Here is a 24,871-nt window from a genome sequence, read left to right on the forward strand (position 1 = left end):
GAGAGAAAATGAATGCCGAGAGAAAAAGAAATTGAAAGCAGGTATTATCTTAGAACGCCACGAGATGGCGTAGTTGCGCTCGCGCAGGCTGACGTCAGTGGGAGGCGACGCTCACGCAGGATGACGTCGGTGGGGGCGCGTAATTTGAGAACTGCCCCAGACTTAGAGGCTGCCCTCTAGTGTCGGTCAGTGGCGTAATTCAGCAGATTTTTTTTTTTTTTTTGTGGAATCACGTGGTGTTTTGCGCTTCTGTTGCATGCGGAAGACTGACGCGAGTTTCACAACATGTGACTAACAGGAATTACACATTATGCATTACACATTGAGACGGTTTTAGAATAAGAACAGGGATTATCATCTTTTCTTAATTCATAAAACTGGTCTCCAATTTACACATTATATATTATACACATGAGACGGTTTAAAGAAGGAGAACAGGGATTATCATCCGTTTTCTTAATTCATAAAACTGGCCTCCAATTACATATTATACATGGTTTACAATAACAACAGGTATTAAAACTTCGTGTTTTAATCACTAGAAACTGTGAGCAAACAGGCGTTGAACATCTATTTACTTAAGCTGTGAGCACACCAGGCATCAGAACAGCTGTGAGCAGGACTTATCATCTGCTCATCTCCCATAAGCCTTAATCAAAATAGCACTTTTATGATTTTTGCGTAGGTTTACGAAATTGGATCGCGAGGCCAATTTCTGACCAGGAGTTTACCGTTAACGTATTAATAAGGCCTATTACGACTGAAAAACTATCAGATTTACGTCTTCGTCCTAAAAGAGATCCTTCGTCTTCATTTAGTCGGTTTAAATCATGTTACATGTATCAACTGCAAAGAGTTTTGTTTCGTCTTTACAGAGACAGATGTAATGTCATGAACTGCAGTTTTAGCAGAGCTGGGCTGGCTTTGTGCCCGCCATTAGCTGGGTGAGTTCGCCTTGGCGACTTTTCTCACAATTCAAAACGCGCGTATAGCCTACAATTATTAATACCAATAATACACATTCAACTGAAACTGAATTTGCCCACAAAAATGAAGTTTGAAACTGCCCGCATTCTCCACCAAAAATGTAAGAATAACGACTCGGGGTAAATATGAATTAGCTCAAGAATATGGGGAATCTTGGGATATTAATATCTCTGACTCATGGTCATAATTCATAAGTCGCATGTACATTTATTTATTTTTTTATTATAGGAAATGCCTCGTTCTGTAACTGGTCTGACCAACCTTTAACTCGGCCAGCGAGTAGATGTAAGGTCAGTACAGTTAAGAAGGGGTATTCACAAACTCCACTAAAGTTTAGGTTCTGGCCAAGAACATTAAACTTTATTGAGTTTATTAATTAAAACTACTGAATGTAGTCTAATATTATAGAGCCTGTAGCTTTATAGATCTTTTGTTTCATTGACTTTATAAAAAGTGGGTTTTCAAACACAGAGCCAGTTAAAAGTATAAATGGGTTTATTAATAAAATGGCACACGCTAGAGATTATAAGCTACAAATATAAACGTACGTAAAATGCAAACGAGAAAACAGACACACATTTAACCGAACAAAAACATAAAACATAGCATGACGTGATCGGAATGAATGACATGAAAGAAAGAAAGAAAGAAAGAAAATAGAGGGTAACTTAAACCACAGACCTAAGACCTAGACACCTGGAACAGCTTTTATAGGAATCAATATACTTGCGAGATGTGGTACTCTTTCAGTGTGATGCTGAAAAGGGGACGCGCGTGCGCGTGTCCGGCTGGTTTGCGTCTAGCTTCTTCTTCTGGGTCGTTTCGAAAAACGATGTAAAGGCTCACTTGAATTTAACGTTACCGGAAAAGTTCAGATTCGTCTCCCGGGATGGGAGAGGCTGGAAATCTTAGTTGCAACGAACGGGAGCTACGACTCGAACATGTGTTGGTCCGAGGAGAAGGCCAGGGCCTCCTTCAGATGTTCCTTGGAGAAACGCTGCGCCGAGGAAGAGGGTCCAGAGAAGTTGGATGAGTTGAGTTGGAAGAGAGGAGAGAAGAGAAGAGATGAGGGGGCTTCTGACGTTTTATCAGACCTCTGTTTACGCCCCCCTCTTGGAACGACAGCGAATCAGATTGTCTTTTCTGAAGCGGGAAAATTCTCTTTGTGTGAAGAAAACGCCTACTTTCACCATATGTCTTATGAGAGAAAGAATTCATATTTTTTCTTAAGATTGTACACCTGGAACAATACATCTTACTGTAATACTATGTGCGGGACTGGTTGAATTAAAACAGGGCGGTTAGACAGATACCAAGAATTACAGGTAGATATTGGACACGCATAACATTACGTTCATATGCCTCATTACACACAAATAAAGCTTGATTAAACACACAATAAAATTGTCAGTGTTTCCGTTATGGCAAATGACGACACTTTGAGAAACATAGGAATACATATCAAACATTTAGTGGCTTGTTATGTGGAAGAATATCTGTTTCCAAAGTTCCAGAGTGTGTGTGTGTGTGTGTGTGTGTGTGTGTGTGTGTGTGTGTGTGTGTGTGTGTGTGTGGAATGCCTTTGAGGCTTGGGTCGTAAAGTTTTATGGTCTGAGCTAGGGTTACAACAAGACACGACTGAGGAATTCCCTTCAATGAACATTTAGAATTCAAAACTATACTCTAGCAAACCAAACCTCTATCACACGTGCATATAGGAAGGTACACACATTATAAAGGAAAATAACAGATATTTCTCTTATTCTCAGTTATACACAAAAGGGTGTTTGTGTGTGTGTGCGGAATGCCATGAGGCCATAAAGTTGGGGGATACGAGTCACATGGGCGCTGGTAAATGGGTCCTCGTGGGGCAATTATTAACCAGCAAGGACACAAGACGATGTGTCTTCCCATATGATCACTTAACGCGAGAAGCAGATGTCGTTGTGGCTACATTACTATAGGCTATATAATTTGAAAGCTTGCTGACTGATTTTCAAAATAAATGACAGAGGATCCGTAATTTATCAATTTGCAACTGGAATATTTAATACGCATTAGGCATGTTCAGGCCTTTATTTTGAAATAGCTATGGACATGAAAAATAATGAAAGATTGTTAGAAACTCGTTTTCATGCCAACAGTTCAAAAGATAAAACCATTTTAATTTTATGTGGAAAAAAGGTCTGAAAAGGTTTTAAATATAATGAAACAAATGATGGTTTCTTGATTTGTGATGAGGCGCGAGCTGTAACGCACATACAGTATGTACACACCCGGAATTCGAATGCGCATGCGTCGCGTCTGAACGCGTTTGTTGTCTTTGGAGCTCTATCGATTGATTTATAATTCTTGATTTTCCCTTTAAACTCACTTACAACGAACATGTTTTACTTTTCCTCACTGAGAAGCACTACTGCTCAAACCTCATAGTTAGCCTACAACGCGGACTGTTGAGCAGACGCGTCTCAAGCCTATTTAGTGATCCAACGCTGGATACTCTTATAGGTTACGTCCGTGGATCACGGCTGAACGCGTCTTCTCCACACTCACTTACAAACAAACATGGCGAATTTATCAGATGTAAGTAGTCTACCTCTTGGTGCAGGTGAAGATACATTTGAGCTGCACGCACTGCAGTCTGAGCTGGAAGCTGTTGAGAAACAGATCCACGACCTTTTAGTGAGACAGGCCGAGCTGATAGACCGGCGGTTAGCTCTTGAAACATCACGCACCGATGCACACAAATCAGTGATTAACGTTACTAACCCGCTGACTCCGACCTCGTCTACTCCGTGCGTTACTCAACATCGGTCCCGAGCGCCGAGGTCGCGATCAGCCATGGTCTCGTTCACTCCGGCTCCAACACGCCACCACGAAGCCTGGATGGTTCCGCAGCGGAAGACGCGAGTCAGGTCTAGACCAAGAAAACTCTCTCCGACCCTCCCGGTTTTCGAGTTATCCACACAAAACCGCTTCTCCCCTCTTCACAAAACCGAACGCGATGCAGTGATCATCGGCGATTCCATCGTTCGGCACGTACACGCTACATTAGGTAAAAGTAAGGTGCACAGTCACTGCTTTCCTGGTGCTCGTGTTTCTGAAATTGCTGCTCGCGTTCCCGAGATTCTGAACGATGACGAGCGCGTCGGAACTGTGGTCCTGCATGCGGGAGTGAACGACAATAGGCTGCGCCAGACAGAGGTTCTGAAGAAAGACTTCAGGAATCTGATCGATACGGTACGCAGCACATCGCCTGAAACAACGATCATAGTGTCAGGACCGCTTCCCACCAGAGCCGGATTAACGCAAAGGCAAACTAGGCACGTGCCTAGGGCCCGATTGGCGGGATGGGGCCCAGACAGAGGGACAAAAAAAAAAAAAAATGTACAAATGTCCTATCTACAATTTATTTCAATATTTATTAATTAACTAAAAATAGTGACGATGTTTATCTTAACCATAGACTGTTACATTACTGCAGTTAAACCAATTAATGTGTCCGTTACAAAGCGGGTGTCGGCTTCTGAAAGTATGTGTAACGACGAATGCATCCATCAGGTGCTGCGAGGCAAAAGCCTAATAAGCACACAAAGAAGCACAGCTCGTAATGCAGGTGTGTGAGTTGTCGTCATCTATTTTGGAGTGATTGCAATGTATTCTAAATATAAACTTGTACTGTAGATCAGCGTCATTTCTGGAAAAATCATTCACCGCTTTATTATGAGTTTAAAAGAGCGCGAGCGTCATTAACGTGCCCAGACGCGACGCTTTGAATTTGTGCCTACAATGAATAACATCGCGTCGGGAGCTGACTAGTAAAAAAGCTACAAAATTAAAAGACAGGACGTTTGTATTCTAAGTTAAAAAGCCAACACACTACAACATTTTTAAATGTTTCAAATAAAGGATCTCATATCTATGGGTCTATCTTCTAAATTCTGCTGCTGATTAGATTATACCCTGACATTACGCCAATAATATCAGTTTATATATTTTTTTCTGCTCAGTAGCGATCGTGTCTTTCTCTTCCACTTGATTTGTGTATAGCATATTTAAGGTAGCAATGCAAATTCAATATAAAGCACTGTTAGGGGTTAACAGTTTAGGACCCATGGACCAGATGTTTGAAAAGAAGACCCGGAGTCAGAATTATAAAAAATTGAAGAAAAGTTTTACTGAAGATAGTTTGCAGTTTCATCAGCAGAAGTTCAGCTTCAAGACTCACACAGGAGTTCTAGGCCGCCCCCCTTACAGTTACAAAGATCACAGCAGTTATACCATTTCCAAGGTCTAAGCTACGTCATTACTTACAGGCTGAATGATTCTCATTGGCCAAGAAATTGATAAACATAGTAATTTTCCACACATATACAGATAGACTGAAGCATATCTCCATAGATTATGCCGCTGACACTCGGACCCAAAAGTTAGGCACGTCGTGACCTTCCAGGTCGCAGATTTGGGTTGCTGGGTGCCAGCATGTCTCGAACAACAACTCAGTCAATCTCCAATAATGCCAGTGGTTCCTTAACCTGTAAGCAAGACGACTAACACACACACCGACACACATCTTTTCCAAGGTTGGATTTGGCCAGGCTTTAACTATAAACAGGAGTCTCGTCTCAAAACATCAAGATAACAAGTTCTTTCTCTCAGGATAGGACACTTTAGTCTTAATGGAAACTATAGGATTTAACTGACAAATGGTCCCTTAAACTATAGACTTCAATGACCCCTATGTGTTTTAACATGTTGAAGACCTTTCTCAAACACAAAACCAGTCCCTATTTCATTTCTGGAAGCAATGGACAAGTAATGTAAATAGTAAATAGGCAAGCAATGTTACTACATTCAAATATCAAATACTGACATTAAAGAATGCATGAAAATAACATTTCAGTAATCACACTGGTAACTTCTATAACAAAGTAAAATCTCCAGAGAAGTCATCCAACTCATGTGATATTTAGAAGGAAAAAAAAATATTGATTAATACCTTGATTATAATCAGTTCTTACAAATACATTGAAGCAGCAGTGGATTCCAATCCACCCCCTTCAGTCCCCTGTTTTAGACCTATGTGGGGTCCTAAACACCACATCTGGTCTTTCCATAAAGGCTGCTTCAAAAGGTTTGGTTTCTGACCCATGCTCCTCTATCAGGGTCAATTTTTTTTTTTTTTTTTATAAAACAGACAATATATTTTTACTTCAAGGACTTAATATTTACATAATATCCCACATAGCACATATATATAATTGTTCTCCAGAACCTTTGGACATAGCTGTCTTTACATGTCTTACATAGCTGTTATTCATTTTGGCGAATTTGGTATTATCATCCACTAACTGATACAAGACAAGTACATATTTATTCTCTGGAAGCCGGGCTAAATAAGCAAGCACTGTTGCTGTATTCCTAGCATGGGCTAGACCCACAGTCACTACTCAGATCCTAAATACAGACATGGTCTATAATCATAAATACCAGGATATGTTCATAAAACTATAATTTCCAATTCCTTTTATAATAAAGAAAGATAGTTAATCCATTATTTTCACTACCCCCATTATAGACCCTTTAGGTTCAAAACACAATGGTTGTCAAACTGAAAATAAACAACAAAATAAAAACCTAATAATAATAAATAATAATTAAGACCCATAATAATCCATCTAAGTACTTTAAGTTTCTACTGAATTCATCCTTCAGTTTACAGTCACAGCATGTAACATCTTGTACTTTTTTTTTTTCAAAAAGAGAAATAAAATAAAACAAATTCACATAATCATTTCAATCATTATTTTACCACTAAAATATAGAATTGTTCCCCATTCTACTTAATAAAACCTTTGTTCATTCCTCATCTTTATAACGCGTCAATCCCTGTTAATCATACTCAATGCCTTATTTTTATTTTTTTTATCAGAAACTCACTTTTCATATCATTTCAACTTAATTTGTGTCACATGCCTGTCCTGTCTTGTGTAGCACATGTGGTGTTTGTGTTCCTGTCATTGTTTTGACCCCACCCTCCTTGTTATCTTATTATTGGTTTCATTTGCCCCACCTGTTATTCCTCATTACCTGCCTGATTTGTCCCTTTTATAAGTTCCTTTGTGTTTGCAGTCTGTGTCGGATCGTTGTCTTGTACACGTCTCCTGTTCTCCCGTGACCCTTCTGGTATGTTTGTTTTTGAAGTTGTTGTTTTGTATTTAGTTGTGTTTTCCCCCTCGTGGGTGTTTGTTTTACTTTGTTCTTTTGTTTATTAAACCATTCCTCTGCACTTGAGTTTTTTCCTCGTTTTCTTAAGTTTTACCGTGACAGAACGATCCGACCATGTCAAAGACTCAGCAGAGGAATTCCCAGCATCCACTTGTTCCCCCTGTCTCATGCCCACAGTATGAACGCATTCTTCGTGTTCAGGCGCTGTTTGCGCTCCGCCAGCAGGGAGCTGACCTAAGGAAGTTTGCGGTCGAATTCCTTAGTACAGCAGAGGGACTGGGACTTAATGAAGAGCCCCTCAAGGACCTTTTCTTTTACGCCCTTGATGAGCCCATGGATTGGGTGCTTAGAAGGGCATTTGACAGCAGTACTTTTGTGGCTATGGTGGAGGGTCTCGCTCGCTTTCAGGAGCGAGAGGCCAGGAAGAGGGTCCCAGTTCCGGTGGTCCCGAGTCCAGTGGTCCCAGTTCCAGTGGCCCCAGTTCCAGTGGTCTCGAAACGGAGGAGGAGGAGGAAGAGGAAGACTCCCTCCGTGACTGTTCCGGTGACCTCAGTTCCGGTGGTCCCGAGTCCGGTGGTCCCACTTCCGGTGGTCCCTGTCCCGGTGGTCCCTGTTCCGGTGATCCTGCTCGCACTGCCTGCACCACCTCAGCGATCCGTCACGTCTGCCCAGCCAGAGGCGGTTCACGTCACGTCTGCCGAACCTGTGTCTTCAGACAAGATGGCCGCCGCCGAGAGTGTTCAAGTCACGTCTGCCGAGCCTGTGTCTTCAGACAAGATGGCCGCCGCCGAGAGTGTTCACATCACGTCTGCCGAGCCTGTGTCTTCAGACAAGATGGCCGCCGCCGAGAGTGTTCACGTCACATCTGCCGAGCCTGTGTTCCCTGACAAGATGGCCGCCGTCGAGCCTGTGTCTGTTCCTGAACCTGAGCCGGTGGTGTCTGTGCCTGTGTCTGTTCCTGTGCCTGTGTCTGTTCCTGTGCCTGTGTCTGTTCCTGTGCCTGTGTCTGTTCCTGAGCTGGAGCCGGTGTCTGTTCCTGAGCCGGTGTCTGTTCCTGAGCCGGAGCCGGTGTCTGTTCCTGAGCCGGAGCCGGTGTCTGTTCCTGAGCCGGAGCCGGTGTCTGTTCCTGAGCCGGAGCCGGTGTCTGTTCCTGAGCCGGAGCCGGTGTCTGTTCCTGAGCCGGAGCCGGTGTCTGTTCCTGAGCCGGAGCCGGTGTCTGTTCCTGAGCCGGAGCCGGTGTCTGTTCCTGAGCCGGAGCCGGTGTCTGTTCCTGAGCCGGAGCCGGTGTCTGTTCCTGAGCCGGAGCCGGTGTCTGTTCCTGAGCCGGAGCCGGTGTCTGTTCCTGAGCCGGAGCCGGTGTCTGTTCCTGAGCCGGAGCCGGTGTCTGTTCCTGAGCCGGAGCCGGTGTCTGTTCCTGAGCCGGAGCCGGTGTCTGTTCCTGAGCCGGAGCCGGTGGAGTCTGTTCCTGAGCCGGAGCCGGTGTCTGTTCCTGAGCCGGAGCCGGTGGAGTCTGTTCCAGTTCCTGAGCCGGTGGTGCCAGTTCCAGTGCCTGAGCCGTTGGTGCCTGTTCCTGAGTCGGTGGTGCCAGTTCCTGTTCCAGAGCCGTTGGTGCCAGTTCCAGTGCCTGAGCCGTTGGTGCCAGTTCCAGTGCCTGAGCCGTTGGTGCCAGTTCCAGTGCCTGAGCCGTTGGTGCCAGTTCCAGTGCCTGAGTCGATGGTGCCTGTTCCTGAGTCGGTGGTGCCAGTTCCTGTTCCAGAGCCATTGGTGCCAGTTCCAGTGCCTGAGCCGGTAGTGCCAGTTCCGGTAGTGCCAGTTCCGGTGATGCCAGTTCCAGTGCCTGAGCCGGTGGTGCCAGTTCCACCGTCCGAGGGGTCGTCTCCGCCGTGGCCGCCCGAGGGGTCGTCTCCGCCGTGGCCGCCCGAGGGGTCGTCTCCGCCGTGGCCGCCCGAGGGAGGGTCTCCGCCGTGGCCGCCCGAGGGAGGGTCTCCGCCCTGGCCGCCCGAGGGAGGGTCTCCGCCCTGGCCGCCCGAGGGAGGGTCTCCGCCCTGGCCGCCCGAGGGAGGGTCTCCGCCCTGGCCGCCCGAGGGAGGGTCTCCGCCCTGGCCGCCCGAGGGAGGGTCTCCGCCCTGGCCGCCCGAGGGAGGGTCTCCGCCCTGGCCGCCCGAGGGAGGGTCTCCGCCCTGGCCGCCCGAGGGAGGGTCTCCGCCCTGGCCGCCCGAGGGAGGGTCTCCGCCCTGGCCGCCCGAGGGAGGGTCTCCGCCCTGGCCGCCCGAGGGAGGGTCTCCGCCCTGGCCGCCCGAGGGAGGGTCTCCGCCCTGGCCGCCCGAGGGAGGGTCTCCGCCCTGGCCGCCCGAGGGAGGGTCTCCGCCCTGGCCGCCCGAGGGAGGGTCTCCGCCCTGGCCGCCCGAGGGAGGGTCTCCGCCCTGGCCGCCCGAGGGAGGGTCTCCGCCCTGGCCGCCCGAGGGAGGGTCTCCGCCCTGGCCGCCCGAGGGAGGGTCTCCGCCCTGGCCGCCCGAGGGAGGGTCTCCGCCCTGGCCGCCCGAGGGAGGGTCTCCGCCCTGGCCGCCCGAGGGAGGGTCTCCGCCCTGGCCGCCCGAGGGAGGGTCTCCGCCCTGGCCGCCCGAGGGAGGGTCTCCGCCCTGGCCGCCCGAGGGAGGGTCTCCGCCCTGGCCGCCCGAGGGAGGGTCTCCGCCCTGGCCGCCCGAGGGAGGGTCTCCGCCCTGGCCGCCCGAGGGAGGGTCTCCGCCCTGGCCGCCCGAGGGAGGGTCTCCGCCCTGGCCGCCCGAGGGAGGGTCTCCGCCCTGGCCGCCCGAGGGAGGGTCTCCGCCCTGGCCGCCCGAGGGAGAGTCTACTCCGCCCTGGCCGCCCGATGGACTCTCTGTTCCGCCCTGGCCTCCAGAACTGTCCATTTTCCCTGCCCCACCCCGGTCTGTCTTTTCTGTTTCCCCTGTCCCACCCTGGTCTGTCTTTCCTGTTCCCCCTGTCCCACCCTGGTCTGTCCCTCCCGTCCCACCCTGGTCTGTCTTTCCTGTTCCCCCCGTCCCGCCCTGGTCTGTCCCTCCCGTCCCGCCCTGGTCTGTCCCTCCCGTCCCGCCCTGGTCTGTCCCTCCCGTCCCGCCCTGGTCTGTCCCTCCCGTCCCGCCCTGGTCTGTCCCTCCCGTCCCGCCCTGGTCTGTCCCTCCCGTCCCGCCCTGGTCTGTCCCTCCCGTCCCGCCCTGGTCTGTCCCTCCCGTCCCTAGTGGAGCGTCTGGTAGCCGCTCCTTTAGGAGGGGGTAATGTCACATGCCTGTCCTGTCTTGTGTAGCACATGTGGTGTTTGTGTTCCTGTCATTGTTTTGACCCCACCCTCCTTGTTATCTTATTATTGGTTTCATTTGCCCCACCTGTTGTTCCTCATTACCTGCCTGATTTGTCCCTTTTATAAGTTCCTTTGTGTTTGCAGTCTGTGTCGGATCGTTGTCTTGTACACGTCTCCTGTTCTCCCGTGACCCTTCTGGTATGTTTGTTTTTGAAGTTGTTGTTTTGTATTTAGTTGTGTTTTCCCCCTCGTGGGTGTTTGTTTTACTTTGTTCTTTTGTTTATTAAACCATTCCTCTGCACTTGAGTTTTTTCCTCGTTTTCTTAAGTTTTACCGTGACAATTTGACTTAACAGGTGTTCATAAATAGTTCCATAAATTCTATCAGAAATTTTATTTTCATAACACATTTTTCCTACTATATTTACATTGTTTTCTTACAATCCCCACACACACGTCAACAACCCTTTTTGTTTTTCACTGATAGCCTAGTGACACTTAAAGTTCCCTCTTTAGGGAAATAATGGTATTTTATTAATTCTTCAATAACCTTGTTTTCATAACATTATTTTTAACTTTATTTTCCATTATAACTACTTCTCACAGTATTCCTCTATCAAATGGTTAGTCTGAAAATCCCCAAAAAATATTATCAGTATTGTCTCAGTCTCACTTATCTTTACTGTTTTTCACAAACCAAAATATTATGTTACTCGAATCTCAACCCTTAAGACAGCCATATAGCTGCTTTCTTTTTTAACCTTTATTACCTAAATTGTAGTTTTCTTAGACATCTAATGTCATGCATCCATTTAATGGATTGAGAAATAAAACTTTTTAGAAGTTATATCCACTCCTCCTTTGTTCGCCCACCGGCCTTTCATAAAAATGAGGGAGCCCTCTCTGGATAATTTGGATAGTGACTTTGCCAATGTGTCACTTTGTCTCTCTGCCATCTAAGTCATCCAAGTTTATTATTTTTACATTTACCATTATGATCCCATCTAGGTGTCTTATTTACATTTAGACCCTCAGTTGAATTTAGACAAGAGTTTTACCCCATAATGGATGGCAATCTTCAACTTCACAATTCCAATTTACATAAATACTAATCCAGAGAGTAATTCAGATCAACATCATAAATGACAAAAGTAGTCATAATTACCAGTAGTAGACAGAGCTGGAAAAACCAATCCAATTAAAGCTTGTCCCATGTTCTGTGTCGTCTTTTCATCAAATTGATTTAAAATTATCAGCTTCTTTAAAGTTTGTCGTTTCACTTAACCCATCTGTAATGATTAAACACTCATTCCAGAGGTTAATGACACAATCTCCACAAAATTGGGAAATAAAAGTACCACAAACTAACACATACAAGACATGAAGTGCAGTCACCATCACACACACTCATACTAGACACATATGTTAAATGCTCATTTTCAATGTTCACTTTTTTTATATTAACTCTAAAAATATTTACTTCACATTTTTCTTTCGATTTTACCTAATTTTACATAGTATCTTAATCAGTTTCAAAGCATGTCTGTTCATTATTCATTTGATTGAATGTTTTGGTTCATTATCAGTATTTTGCTTCAGCTTGCTTTAGCAGGCTGATAACAGAAAGACAGACAGAGTACCATCCCTTCCTCCACTCATGCAGTCTCTCTCACTATACACAAAAAAAAAAAAAATCTTTTCAACAGCCCCCTAAGACTGTAACTAAATAAATCATAGTCTAGAACCCTTAATAGTTCACAAATTTTAAAATACAAATGTTTTACTCAAATTAGTACCATTACAACAATCTAAAATACATTATGCTATGAGCATTTCTAAGGTTATCTTTAGTTTAAATACTCAATTCACCTAACCTTTGTTATCCAGAAATTTCTCTTGACTCATCACAAGCTGTCTTCATCTTTAGCCACCAACATGTCCAATGACCTTCAGGAGTTAAAACTATCTTACAGACATATTATTTCAATATCAACTACTATAATATTTTCCCTTGCCCATAAGGCAACCAGCATCATGTTCCTGATATAAATTAAGTTTTGTTACTGTCTCCACAACAAATAATGACAATCACCTCACGGTCTCAGCTGGCTCTTGAAAGCCCATTCCCATCAGCTCTTTATCTATAATCTTCATCAGGGTGTTGTCCCCTGGCATTGTTGCAGACACGTGTCATAATGAAAAACAAGCCATACAATGAATGCGGTTTCTGGTGAGTGGGTATAGAGGAACTCACATTTCTGGGTCAGACTGCCGTAACTCCTCACAGCTCATCTCCCCTCTCAGTGATCTGCTGATGCTGGTGGCCACAGTCATCCGCTGCACTCTCATACCCATCTCACATAACACATCTCCATTCTGGAGGTGCCCAGTGTCGGCGTGACCCCCTGCCTTAGGTTGACCTCTGGCCAAAGGTTCTTACCCGTCTTTGAGTAGTCACTTCGTGCACACTGGTAACCGCTCTTTCCCATCACAAAATCAGTTTTCTTCAACAGACTCAGTTGTTTTCTGGGGCTTAGGAAAGGCACATTCAAGAGTCACCAGAGCACTCTGGACTGCCTAATAGTGTTAACACAGGGAGACAGGTTAATAACAGCAGTATTTAATCACTAAAATCCATTAAACATCTTCAGATCAGCAAAATCGCAATACTGAGCTTATACTCGGAGAATTTAGATCAACCGTCCATTCAGTGTACTGTTACATCTGTAGCCGGAGCCATCAGCCCTGTTTCATGGTGGAGGCTAAAATGAGACAAAGAAGTTACTGGGCCTGAATTAAACTAGTCAAAAACATCACTTCTATCGTTTAAGACTTTTTTTAAAGTCATTTAGTTTTACTTTTAAAATTTTTTACAAATTTCCCTTTAAATGTATGAAATCTGAACGGCCTATAGCATGATTTCTTTTAACATCTCCATGTCTATGATTTTTCAACTAAAACACTGTGCTTCACTATAAATAGCTTATTATCACTTATGACACAGGCTCAGATAACAGCTTTCAGCTGACATTGAATGAGAGAGAGACTCTGAGGCATTCAGGACTGGTACACTGCACTCTCATTACTTCTAAAATCAAACTTTATCTACCATCTTTTAACTCTAGCCCAGCAGGAAGGCATCTTTGGCAGAATTTACATGTATTTTCAAACAACCATATTTTATATTTGTCTTTTGCCCACATCAGGGAATTTAGACATTACAAATTTCACTCAGATCGTGTCTGTGTCGCACTGGACGTCTCAGCCACAGCACACACCAGATTCAGATAAGCAAACTGTTTCAGCCAATCACAAGCTTATCTTTGGAAAGCAAAACATCAGCTCCTCGTTCTTTCATGGTCAACACTATTCCTCCACGTTCAAAACACTAACAATCTGTTTGTTTAATCAGATGCCTTTCTACACATTTTACATTTAGCAACTGTTCATCCAGTAATACTGCTTCTACTTATTTGATCACATTTCATCTCAATTTTAGTTGTCAAGTTCTCAATTATCATCTAAACCCTTTTTAAAGTGTTCCATTAACACACAGTCATTCCTTTAGTTACTTTTATGTATTTTGCAACTCATATTTTTAGTCATTATCAGTAATTTTACATCAACCTGTATTCATCAATTCACTTATAAAAAAAATATTATTATAGATCTTTCCTTCAAAAGGATTCCCTTAAGAATTCAATATTTTGACCTTATTTTAGTTTTATCTCTTATTCTTTCTCAGACAAAAACTTTGATATCGTCATTTAAACACTGATATACTTTCAAACCCACATTAATACTAGAAATTTCTGTTACTTTCAAATTTTTTATTCACCTTCTGAGTGGCCATTTACAATTACGGCAAAATTGCCCTGCTGACCATAATTAAAACACTCTCTGTCATCTGGTGGGTTCATGTGTCAGCCTCAACAACAGCAGCACACACCTTGCCTATAGTTTGATCATTGAGCTTGCAAACGGCTCCAACTTACTGCACACCCTTGAAGCAGTGTGTCCCAATCAGGAATGTAAACACAGCCACTGATAAGCAGTTCTCTGTATTCTTTTGACAGATTCAATCACAATAGCCAAATCATAATTTCATCATTATCATTGGCAGCACATTAATTTTCATAAGCTGCACAGAAAATCACTCAACATATTCTAAGGGGTTTTCACAATGTTTCTGTTTAACTTGAATCACATTTGTCCAAGGAAATGATCCCCGACCCATAATTACATTTACTTGCTTATTGTAATCATCGTAAGCAATACGAGGCTAAAAATTAAAAATTTTCAGTTTCTTTCTTTGTTTAGCCAGTCAAGTTGTTGTTTAAATTTCCGAACAGAATCAAAACCCTGAATACCCATTAACATAATAATTTCTCCACATTTATTTGAAGTCAGAGCTTCAGAACACAGCTGCTTACAGCATTTGCTCTCTTCTGTCTCACTATTTGTTTCAGGACTGTTCAGGTTATTGATCAAGTTACTCAATTTGTCTGCCATATCTTAATAACAGTTCAAACTCACCTGAAGTTATTGCAGAAATGGAGGCGGCGATCTTTGAACAACGCAGCTTGGCTTCTGCGTGATGAAACTGCAAAGTATACTCCAACATGACAGTTACATACTGGTCCACGCCAATTTGGGTCATAACTTTTTTATTTTTCTCTCGGGATCATTCCTGATGCATCCCTGGCAAACAACCCTATTTTTGTTAGTATCCCTAACTGCCTGATTCACTAAATTCGGGGATCCCCTATCTGAGATGGAAGAGATGGAGTAGGTTTGCGGCGCCCTGGACCTTCAGTCCAGGGACGTACTCTGCTGGGGTGTTGCCACCAACAATGCCCATCGGGGCCCCCACAGAGCACGCTTCGCTTGCGCTGTCTGCTTTTGTTAACTTTAAACTTTAAACAATGCTATCAGCGACTTCTTATACTTTTAACTTAGTATAATTAATCTTCACCCTCCTCATCGGAGTGAAGCTCTTCCGTCCCCCTTCACGATCTCTTCCATACAGACAGTACTACCAAAAAATAAAATCTTTCTACCTTGTTTGCTGATTTGCCAGGGGTGTCACCAAGAATAATTGCCCGCCGCATCCTCCACCATTACTGTTAGGGGTTAACAGTTTAGGATCCATGGACCAGATGTTTGAAAAGAAGACCCGGAGTCAGAATTATAAAAAATTGAAGAAAAGTTTTACTGAAGATAGTTTGCAGTTTCATCAGCAGAAGTTCAGCTTCAAGACTCACACAGGAGTTCGTAGGCCGCCCCCCTTACAGTTACAAAGATCACAGCAGTTATACCATTTCCAAGGTCTAAGCTACGTCATTACTTACAGGCTGAATGATTCTCATTGGCCAAGAAATTGATAAACATAGTAATTTTCCACACATATACAGATAGACTGAAGCGTATCTCCATAGATTATGCCGCTGACACTCGGACCCAAAAGTTAGGCACGTCGTGACCTTCCAGGTCGCAGATTTGGGTTGCTGGGTGCCAGCATGTCTCGAACAACAACTCAGTCAATCTCCAATAATGCCAGTGGTTCCTTAACCTGTAAGCAAGAAGACTAACACACACACCGACACACATCTTTTCCAAGGTTGGATTTGGCCAGGCTTTAACTATAAACAGGAGTTTCGTCTCAAAACATCAAGATAACAAGTTCTTTCTCTCAGGATAGGACACTTTAGTCTAAATGGAAACTATAGGATTTAACTGACAAATGGTCCCTTAAACTATAGACTTCAATGACCCCTATGTGTTTTAACATGTTGAAGACCTTTCTCAAACACAAAACCAGTCCCTATTTAATTTCTGGAAGCAATGGACAAGTAATGTAAATAGTAAATAGGCAAGCAATGTTACTACATTCAAATATCAAATACTGACATTAAAGAATGCATGAAAATAACATTTCAGTAATCACACTGGTAACTTCTATAACAAAGTAAAATCTCCAGAGAAGTCATCCAACTCATGTGATATTTAGAAGGAAAAAAAAATATTGATTAATACCTTGATTATAATCAATTCTTACAAATACATTGAAGCAGCAGTGGATTCCAATCCACCCCCTTCAGCACTTATCTACTGAAGTGGGATTCTGGAACTGTAAATAAATTGAATAAAACAGCAAAATAACAACAACAACAATAACATCTTCATTAAACAAAAAAGAGATTACCTTAGATAAAGTTTGATTAATATGTACATACAGTACCGGTAAAAGTCTGGACCCATTACTATTTTTAATGTTTTTGAAAGAAGTTTATTATTATGCTCTACAAGCCTGCATTTATTTGATCAAAACTACAGAAAAAAACAGGAATATTCAGAAGGATGTGTTAAATATATAAAAAGTGATAGTGAAGACTTTTTTTAAAACAACTTTTTAATAATCAAAAATCCTGAAAAAAAGTATCACAGGTTATAAAATAAATATTAAGCACCATTTCTAACATTTGATAATAAATCAGAATATTATAAAGTTTTCTGAAGGATCACGTGACACTAAATTCAGCTTTGCATCACAGAAATATAAAGTATAGTAAAATAGAAAACCATTATTTAAAATTTTAATAATATTTCACTATATTATTTTTCTGTATTTTTGATCAAATAAATCCAGGCTTGATGAGCATAAGAGACTTCTTTCAAAAACATTAAAAATAGTAATGTGTCCAAACTTATGTACTGTGTAAGTAAAAATATACTGCTTTTAAAATTAAATGTTGTATAAATAGGTTAGGAATCATATTTGTTTCAAGTGTTTTTTTATTGGGGGTGGGGGGCCTCCAACATGAATTTTGCCTAGAGCCTCCTAATGTCTAGAACCGGCCCTGCTTCCCACGTACCGACTAGGACATAAAAAGTTTAGTAGACTATTCGCACTAAATGAATGGTTAATGTCAGAAACTGCTCTTTGTAAATAATTGGAATCTGTTTTGGGAGCGTCCTAGGCTTTTCCGTGCCGATGGCTTACACCCAAGCAGATTCGAAATGTGGATCTTCTATCGGATAACATCTCCAAAATGTTAAATACCATTAAATGACTAGTAACCAATAGTCCAAATCATAGTCTCTCCTGCACCAATTTAAATGATATAAATACTAGTGTAGAACATTGCATAGAAACTGTGTCTATTCCTCGTTTAGTGAGATCAAATAATAATTCTACTGCAGGATCTAGGAAAAAATCTAATTCTTATTAAAACAGAAAATGTTGCTATTAGTAAACAATTTTTTTTTTTAAAGCTAGGTCTTCTAAACATTAGATCACTCACACCTAAGGCAGTAATTGTAAATGAAATAGTCACAGATAATAGCTTCGATGTACTTTACTGAAACCTGGCTTAAACCAAATGATTATTTCGGTCTAAATGAGTCTACCCCATCTGGATACTCCTATAAGCATGAGCCCCGTCTGATTGGTCGTGGCGGCGGTGCTGCAACAATCTATAGAGATATTCTCAATGTTACTCAGAAAACGGGTTATAAGTTTATTTCGTTTGAAGTACTTGTACTAAATGTACAAGTACAAGCGGATCTATCGGGCTTTCCTGTAGCTCAAACAGTAGAGCGTTGGCGCTAGCAACGCCAAGGTCATGGGTTCGATTCCCAGGGAAAGCAAGAACTGACAAAATGTAAAATGTGTACCTTGAATACAATGTAAGTCGCTTTGGATAAAAGCGTCTGCCAAATGCATAAATGTAAATGTTACGCTCTTAGATGTTAGAAAAAAATCCATATTATCTCTAGCCTTGGCTACCGTATATAGACCGCCTGGGCCTTATGCTAATTTCCTAAAAGAGTTTGCAGATTTTCTCTCAGATCTATTAGTCAATTTAGATAAAGCATTAATTGTTGGAGATTTTAACATACACGTAGATAATTCAAATGATGCGTTAGGGGCTGCGTTTATAGATTTATTAAACTCCTTTGGGGTCAAGCAAAACGTCACCGGACCAACTCATCGTCTTAATCACACACTCGATTTAATTATATCATATGGAACCGATCCAACCGATATAGATATCATACCACAAAGTGATGATGTCACTGACCATTACTTGGTAACTTGCATATTACTGCTGTAATATGTCATGCTGCGCCGCGTTATCGACCAGGCAGAACAATCCTTCCATCCACCATAGATAATTTCTCGAGTTGCTTATCTAATCTGTCTCAGCTGCTGCCTGAACCCAAACAAACAGATGAACTAGAGGAATTAACTAGCACTATGAGCACCATTCTCTCTAGAACATTGGATGTTGTTGCACCCATTAGATTAAAAAAGGTCAGAGAGAAAATTAAAGCACCATGGTACAATAATACTACGCATGTTATAAAGAGAGAAACCCGTAATTTAGAGCGTAAATGGAAACAAACTAATTTAGAGGTCTTTAGAATCGCGTGGAAAGACAGTATGTCACGTTATAAAAAGGCCCTAAAAGCGGCCAGGGCTGAGCACCTCCGCAAACTAATAGAAAATAACCAAAACAATCCTAGGTTTTTATTTAACACCGTGGCTAGACTAACAAATAAACAGACGTCACCCGAACAAAATATCCCGTTACAGTTCAGTAGTAATGATTTCATGAACTTCTTCACTGAGGAAATAGAAAACATCAGAACCACAATTATAAACGTTCAAACCTCAATCGCGCCTTATAATTCAGCCTCAATTATCCCCCCGCAAGAACAATTACAGTGCTTTACAACTATAGAACAAAAAGAGTTAAAAAAACGTATTACTTCATCTAAAACAACAACATGTTTATTATATCCTATACCAACTAAACTACTGAAGGAAGTGTTACCTGTAGTGGAAGAGCCTCTCCTCAATATTATTAACTCGTCTTTATCTTTAGGTCATGTTCCAAGAACATTTAAACTGGCAGTTATAAAACCTCACATTAAGAAACCACAATTAGATCATAATAATCTAGCAAATTATAGACCCATTTCAAATCTTCCATTTATGTCTAAAATACTAGAAAAAGTTGTGTCCACTCAACTGGGCTCTTTCTTGCAAGAAAATGATATATGAAAAGTTTCAGTCAGGATTCAGGCCGCATCATAGCACTGAAACTGCGCTCGTTAAAATCACAAATGATTTACTTTTAGCTTCTGACCAAGGCTGTATCTCAATACTAGTTTTACTTGATCTAAGTGCTGCGTTCGATACTATAGATCACACAATACTCTTAGATCGACTACAAAATTATACTGGTGTTCAAGGATAAGCATTAAGCTGGTTTAGATCATACTTATCAGACCGCTACCATTTTGTCTATTTAAATGGAGAAAAATCGATCATAACTCCAGTAAACTATGGAGTGCAGCAGGGATCTGTGTTGGGCCCTCTGTTATTCTCAATATATATGCTGCCACTTGGAAATATTATAAGGAAACATGGAATTAGTTTCCATTGTTATGCTGATGACACTCAAATATATATTTCATCACGGCCGGATGAAAACGCTAAATTATCCAAATTGACAGAGCGTGTTAAAGATATAAAAGATTGGATGATGCGTAATTTTCTTTTATTAAATCCAGACAAGACAGAGGTAATACTTATCGGTTCAAAAAACCGCCCACAAAACCTCTCACAATACAACTTTGACATTGTAGGATGTCCTGTTACTTTATCCTCTACAGTAAAAGACCTGGGTGTTATACTCGATTGTAACCTGTCTTTTGAAAATCATATTTCATATGTTACAAAAACAGCCTTTTTCCACCTTAGAAACATTGCTAAGCTACGTAATATGCTATCAGTTTCTGATGCAGAAAAGTTAGTTCATGCATTCATGACCTCGAGACTGGATTACTGTAATGCTTTACTAGCTGGTTGTCCTGCATCCTCAATAAACAAGCTACAGTTAGTCCAAAATGCAGCTGCTAGAGTTCTTACTAGATCAAGTAAATATGATCATATAACACCTATTTTATCATCACTACATTGGCTACCTATAAAGTTCCGTATTAATTATAAGTTATTGCTACTGACTTATAAAGCCCTAAACGGCTTAGCTCCAGTCTATTTAACGGATCTTCTATCACCCTATAATCCATCGCGCTCTTTAAGATAAAAAAATTCAAGGCTTTTGGTCATACCTAGGATATCCAGATCCACCAAAGGAGGGAGAGCATTTTCACATTTGGCTCCAAAACTCTGGAATAGTCTTCCTGATACTGTTCGTTGCTCGGACTCGCTCTCCCAGTTTAAAACTAGATTAAAGACGCATCTTTTCGGCCAGGCATTCATATAATATTGTTAATCTTACAGTTCAAACTACAATCTGGCCTCTAGTTCATAAATGCCAGAGGAGAACTGGCCCCCGACTGAGCCTGGGTTCTCCCAAGGTTTTTCTTTTTTCTCCATTAGGTCACCTGATGGAGTTTTAGGACACCATTAGGTCACTTGATGGAGTTTTTTCGGTTCCTTGCCACTGTTGCCTTTGGCTTGCTCAGTTGGGGATATTTTGGGGATATTTAATTTTATTCTATCAATCAATAAATTCCACTAGAAACAAACCTTGTTGTATTATTTTATTTTAATTTAATACTGTGAAGCTGCTTTGATACAATCTAAATTGTTAAAAGCGCAATACAAATATACTTGATTTGATTTGATTTGATATGTGTTTTTTATGTGTTTATTAGACGTTGAATTAAAATCAAATACTGCTAAACCGCTCATACTACCTCTCAATAGATGTCTATTTCATAAATTGTATGAACATTATGGAAATATATGGTTCAGATCACTCTAAACATATATGGAAATGGAGGCGTCCTTATATGGTCATTAACAGAGCTTGGCTGTCATCTAGTGAAAAGGTTTGGTACTGCGCCCAAACTAAATCTCACTGAAAGCTCATTTTTTGAGATATCAACCTAAAATTCTGGAACACAACTTGGCTTTGATTTTCTTGCAGTTTTAAAGTAAAACATGTTTTGTACAATATATATTTAAAATATTTTTTTGCATTATACATTTTCATAAACTAAAACTTCTCTAACTTTTTTTCTGTTTCACTTTCATAATTTTCACTTCTACAATAATCTTCCAAATGTCTTCTTTAAAACAAGAGCAGTCATACGTATATATTGCAAATCATTCTTCTTTTCTTATGCACTTCTGTATCAGCCACATCTGTTCCAATAAGAGGACTGAAGCAATTATTTGAGTCATTTAAATGCTCATTTATTTGAGTCTTGAGGATCTGAATCTGTTGTTCTCCTGCAGATCTAAAGCCGAAGCCTGAACTCACATCAGATCCTGCAGGAGCTGCACTGACTGGAAACACAGTGACTTTGACCTGTCGCATGGATCCGTCCACTGGAAACTGGGACTCTTACTGGTACAAACACACACTGAACCCTGAGACAGAGAAGACAGAAACAAACTCCTACAGCCTGAAGATTGATTCAGTGTCTGATGGAGGCCAGTACTGGTGTAGAGCTGGAAGAGGGAAACCAGTCTATTACACACAATACAGTGATGCACTGTGGGTAAATGTCACAGGTGAGAGAGACTGTAGTGTGTGATGCAACAAATACAGATCAGAGACAATATCTACACAACATCTGAAACTATAAATGCAATAATCTGTGTTTGTACAGAGAGTCCTAAGGCTGTGGTGACGGTACGACCTGATGAACGAGTGTTTAGAGGAGAAACAGTGACTCTCAGATGTGATTTAAAGTGGGCAGGAGACACTGAGTGGACATACAGATGGGAAATAGAGGGAACCAACAACCAATATAAAAACACTGTCAGCCGAACCTCAACACAAGAGTTGAACATCAGCAGTGTTGATCTCTCTCACCGCGGTAAATACAGCTGTACAGGACAGATACACACTCAACGCTCTCAGCGCAGTGATGCTGTTACACTGACTGTCTCAGGTGAGTGTGTGTTTGTTGTGATCAGCTTCTCCATCAGTTTCTCTACGGCTCTGTAACTCGTGATGTTTTGTTCAGCTGAAGCTCAGGCATCAGTGCGAGTGTCTCCACAGCCGTGGCTGACTGAAGGAGAATCAGTGACTCTGATCTGTGAGGTTTCAGGCTCCTCTAAAGGCTGGACGTTCAGCTGGTTCAGAGATCATGATCATCTGTCAGACAGCAGCAGAGGAGCTGGAGGATCTTACACTCTCAGTCCTGCTGCTCTACAGCACACAGGAGTTTATACGTGCAGAGCAGAGAGAGGACGACCAGCCTATTACACACACAACAGCAGCTCACACACACTGTGGATCACTGGTGAGGGTTTATGCTTGTGCTCATCCGGATCTGTGTTTCACTGCAGTCTCTGTGCTGTCAGTTTTGATGGAGATTTTCCTCTTTTCAGGAGTTTCTGCTTCAGTGTCTCTGGTCATCAATCCCAGCAGAAGTCAACACTTCTCATCCGACTCTCTCTCTGAGCTGTGAGGATCAGAGTAACTCTGCTGGATGGACAGTGAGAAGATACACAGACAAAGACACACAAACTTGTGCAAAACAAACAGGATCTGGATGTGTAATGGACTCTCTCAGCACATCTGACACTGGAGTGTACTGGTGTGAGTCTGAATCTGGAGAGAAACGGCGTCCTCGAAACATCACTGTACATGGTGAGTCCAATCACACTTACAACTATAAAACACAATAAATAACAATCTGTTCAAGATTAAAACATAATATAATTGAGAATTCAGTCTTATGATTATGCATAAACTAACTGAATATCAGAATACTGCACAGTAAATATCAAGATTTAAACTCTATAATAAAATAAAATATTCAGAAGTTTGGGATTGGTATTTTTATATGTTTTGGAAATATGTTTGATACCAAGGCTGCATTTATTTGATCAAAAATGCATGAAAACCTTCATTTTCCAGCATTATTACATATGAAATGTGAAAAAAATTATATGTGAATATATTGTAAAGTGTAATATATTCAAAGCTGAATGTTCAGCATCATTACTCCAGTCTTCAGTGTCACATGATCCTTCAGAAATCAGTCTAATATGATGATTTGATGATCAAGAAACATTTATGATTATTATCAATGTTGAAAAAAAAAAATGTGGAAAACGGTTGAAACGTGATGCTTTTTTTCTTCTTTGATGAATAGAAAGTTTGAAGAACAGCATTTATTTGACATATAAATCTTTTGTAACATAAATGTCTTTTTTGATCAATGCGTCACATTTGATCATGAATCCTTGCTGAATAAAAGTTTCTCAGATTAAAGGTAGTGAACATTTTGACCCTCCAGATCTTATTAATAATTGAAGTATGGCTCTGATTAACACAGCCTGTATCATCACTACATCTGTTGATGTATTTCTTGTGTTTGTAGACGGTGAGGTGATTCTGGAGAGTTCTGTTGATCCTGTGATTGAGGGAGAGACTCTGACTCTACACTGTTTACATCGATCTACAAACTCCCCGATCCTCAGCGCTGATTTCTATAAAGACGGATCACTGATCCAGAATCAGACGACAGGAGAGATGAGCATCACTACTGTCTCAAAGTCACATGAGGGTTTCTACTACTGTAAAACAGAGAGAGGACAGTCACTCCACAGCTGGATCTCAGTCAGAGGTTATTTTATTCATGAGCATCTGATGAGATACGCCACACTATTCATATATATGAGTCTCTGTCTCTTATTTCTGCTGGAGACAATCAGGGATTGACAAATACAAAGTTCTGTCATGAAACTCTAGATGGCGCTGGCTGACCGGCCTTTAACTCAGTCTGCAATCACATCATTCTCTATAGGGCACAGCTGATTGGTTCCTGCTGTATCAGCAGCCAATGAGCTTGTGCGCTTTCAGAAACCCTCCACCTTCCCCAGCTCCACCTGTGTAGATCTGCTACGGGTAATTCATGTGTTTTGTACAGCATGTCTTTCTTGCTCACAGCAGCGTAGCAGATCTATTCCTTCAAGACCGAACATATCAACACTGTCATATCCATTACCATGCCAAACACTCAGAGAGTTCATGACAGAACTGTGAAGTTGAACTATCAAATCACATGCAGAATATGCTGAAATATAGTGAAATCAACACCTTATATATAAAAAAAAACATCACTCAATTCAATGAAATCAAGAGACTGTGAGAGACTTTCCTGTTAAAACCTGACTTTTCAGCCCTTCAGAGCTCTGTAATGTTGCTCAATAATGTTCTTGTGTTTCTGTTTTCCAGTGTCACGTTCAGGTCAGATTTCTGTCCTCAAAATCCTCAGTTCTCTTCTGGCAGCTTCTCCGTATCTGCTAGCGACAGTCGTGCTGCTTTACAAATGTTACAGAGCGAGAGGTAAAACTTTC

At 41.9% G+C, this 24,871-nt stretch overlaps 1 pseudogene across 1 annotated transcript in view; it reads left to right on the top strand.

Annotated features, from left to right (window-relative positions):
• Positions 1-24,871, top strand: part of LOC309492435 (leukocyte immunoglobulin-like receptor subfamily A member 3) — a 64,905-nt pseudogene that overhangs the window by 39,789 nt on the left and 245 nt on the right. The window contains exons 5-10 of the transcript XR_014211756.1: positions 21,791-22,069; positions 22,168-22,452; positions 22,528-22,806; positions 22,895-23,156; positions 23,893-24,138; positions 24,750-24,860. The product of XR_014211756.1 is annotated as a leukocyte immunoglobulin-like receptor subfamily A member 3 (transcript). The remainder of the gene's footprint in view (positions 1-21,790; positions 22,070-22,167; positions 22,453-22,527; positions 22,807-22,894; positions 23,157-23,892; positions 24,139-24,749; positions 24,861-24,871) is intronic.

Source organism: Leuciscus leuciscus, assembly GCF_965113295.1.
Source record: "Leuciscus leuciscus genome assembly, chromosome: 2".
In the NCBI taxonomy this organism is placed as follows: Eukaryota; Metazoa; Chordata; class Actinopteri; order Cypriniformes; family Leuciscidae; genus Leuciscus; species Leuciscus leuciscus.